This window comes from Montipora capricornis, chromosome 12, assembly GCF_036669925.1.
Source record: "Montipora capricornis isolate CH-2021 chromosome 12, ASM3666992v2, whole genome shotgun sequence".
Classification (NCBI taxonomy): domain Eukaryota; kingdom Metazoa; phylum Cnidaria; class Anthozoa; order Scleractinia; family Acroporidae; genus Montipora; species Montipora capricornis.
In genome coordinates this window covers 7,797,892-7,800,391 of record NC_090894.1, presented here as the reverse complement: position 1 = coordinate 7,800,391, position 2,500 = coordinate 7,797,892, and the positions used below count along the sequence as shown (strand labels likewise).

Below are 2,500 nucleotides of genomic sequence, written 5' to 3'. Positions count from 1 at the left end.
GTAAGTTTTGGATTTCACGTTACGCCGTTACGCACTTTCAAAACTGACTGATTGGACCTCAGAGGATTGGGTCCAGGGAAAGTGACGTCAAAGGCTCACTAGCTTAGAATTTCACCGTGTGATTGCCGCTTAATTATGTATGCAAAACGCGAGTTTAAAAGTCTGAAAGCCCAAATCACCCATGCCAACACGTTCTCGCCCATGAATTTCCGATTATCTTGAATTGATTATTTCACTATTATCGTGAATTTTGGCCACTGTGTCCCAGGACTTGTGGTAGCAAAGAAAATAAGAAAACAAAAAAATATATATCCTTGGATTGGATTTGAACCCGGAGTTCTAGTCTATATGAACTACTTCTTTCCGCTTTACCACTGAAGATCAAGACACCGCCTTTCTCTACCATAGAATATCGCTCCTGAAGAGTAATTAGGCCTAAACTAGATTAATAATTTAGGCCTAAGCTTTGATTTTAAAATGTTTAGTTTTGTCGTGAAGTTTGGAAACCGACCTTTTGTAGTGTTTAATGTTGTTTTTTGGTGAGTGATAATACAGCTTTATCAAATAGTGTTTAAAATATTGTCCCTAAGTAGGTGGCGGTGTGGTGGTTGGGGGGTTAGGCGACGGGTTAATCAATATTTTCAGGTTCGAGTCCTATGTCCATACGCTTGGGTGGTGTTTTTCAAATATGATAAATATTTCCCATAATCCATATCAAGCTTTCAGTCTTCTAAATTCACGATAATAGTGAATTCAAAGCAAATTAACAATTTAGGATAATCGCGAATTCAAGGGCGAGAACGGATTGCCCGTGTTGTATAATAATTCTGCGGCATTGCGTTCATAAACTAGTGAGCCTTTGGAGTCATTTCATCCTTAATCCAGCTCTCTCAATATCTTAAAGTGAGTAATGGCAGACCACTAAATTTGAAAATTCCAGTTAAAATAAACAAGTGTCTTTTTGAAGTCAAGGCTTGGTCGCTTAGTGTTTAGTTAATTTTGAACATAGTTTTGAAATCCAAAGAAAAATAAGAATTGATTGTTTGGTCACAGGGGCACTTTTAATAAGGTTCATCAAGTTCATCATCTCTACAAAGTGGAGGCACAATGGCGTAGTGGTTAGCGCGCCAGTCTCCTCATTCCAAGGGTCACTGGTTCATGTTGTCTCCTTAGACAACAGTCTTTTTTACTCCACACTGTGTCTCTTCACCCAGGTGCATAAATGGGTACCGGCGATATACTGCTGGGGACTAACCCTACGATGGACTAACATCTCATCCAGGGGGAGTAATAATTCTCCCAGTGGCTTCATTCTATGATGAAACCGGGGTAATCTCCGGCCGTATAGGTCCTAGTTGGCTCGCGCGCGACTTTACCTTACCTTTAAAACGAGTGTTTGGTCATGGACATTCCTAGCCACTCAAACTAATTTTAAGAGATCGACTCTAAAGGAAGGTAAAGACTGTAACTTGTTCAACAAGATCATAGCTACTACAAAAGAATATCCTCTTCAAGAATTGTTCCCGCCACAACGTCCATAACGATTTTAAGGACGCTCGCGCTAATTGTTTGTGCGCAACGTTACTGCGCAGATAACGCGACTGTAAGATGTCACGCACTACTTCGAGCATTAGTGAAGCTGACGTTTTAAGACCTTCGCAAAAACCGTGGACGATAAGTCTTGCACAGCGTTGGATCAGAGAAGATCGCGTCCAGTCAAAATTGATTTTAAAATATTTATGAAAGTCAAGTAGACTACTGCACGACTAATATTCGCGTTGTTTTATCAGTAGTGCACTGGTCTACTTGACTTTCATAAATATTTTTCAAGCATTAGTGAAAATAACATAGCGACAAAAAGGCCGGGGAGAATATTCCAAAAAAATTCCAATTTCAAATTCCATTCATTTGAACTTAAGTTCGTACGGTAATAAAAACATTTCCAAAAAACAGAACCATTAAATTTACGCAACGTTTTCCAAAACTTTCAGCCAATATACGCGATCAGCTACCTTTCCAGAGCTTTTCCATCCTCCTGCTCACTTCTCTTTGAAGTTTCATGATGATTCGGAAAGAAATGTGCCATTCTTTTGCCGGCCTGGAATTTTTTTCCCAGGAGTTTTGGTCGCTATGTTATTTTAACTGATGCTTCAAAAATATGTTTGAAAGTCAAGTAGACTAGTGCACGACTGATAAAACCTCGCAAACATCAGTCGTGCAGTATTCTACTTGACTTTTGACTGATCGCGATCTTCTCTGATCCAACGCTGTGCAAGACTTATCCTCCACGGTTTTTACAAAGGTTTTAAAACCTCAACTTCACTAATGCTCGAAGTAATGAGTGACATTTTACAGTCGCGTTACCTGCGCAGTATCGTTGCGCACAAACAATTAGCGCGAATCTAAACATGTGTCTAGTTTCATCCCCCTCGAAAGCGTAAAACCCCAACAGCGGTAATTGTTGCTGTAAAAAAGAAAAAGCGTTGCTATGTGTATTGAG

The 2,500-nt window shown here is 39.8% G+C and overlaps 2 protein-coding genes across 2 annotated transcripts in view; one reads left to right on the top strand and one right to left on the bottom strand.

The window, feature by feature from the left end:
- Positions 1–2,500, bottom strand: part of LOC138027798 (rRNA-processing protein FCF1 homolog) — a 270,573-nt gene that overhangs the window by 199,075 nt on the left and 68,998 nt on the right. The gene's annotated exons all lie outside the window — the stretch shown is intronic.
- LOC138027141 (melatonin receptor type 1B-B-like) overlaps positions 1–2,500 on the top strand; it is an 18,797-nt gene that overhangs the window by 10,424 nt on the left and 5,873 nt on the right. The gene's annotated exons all lie outside the window — the stretch shown is intronic.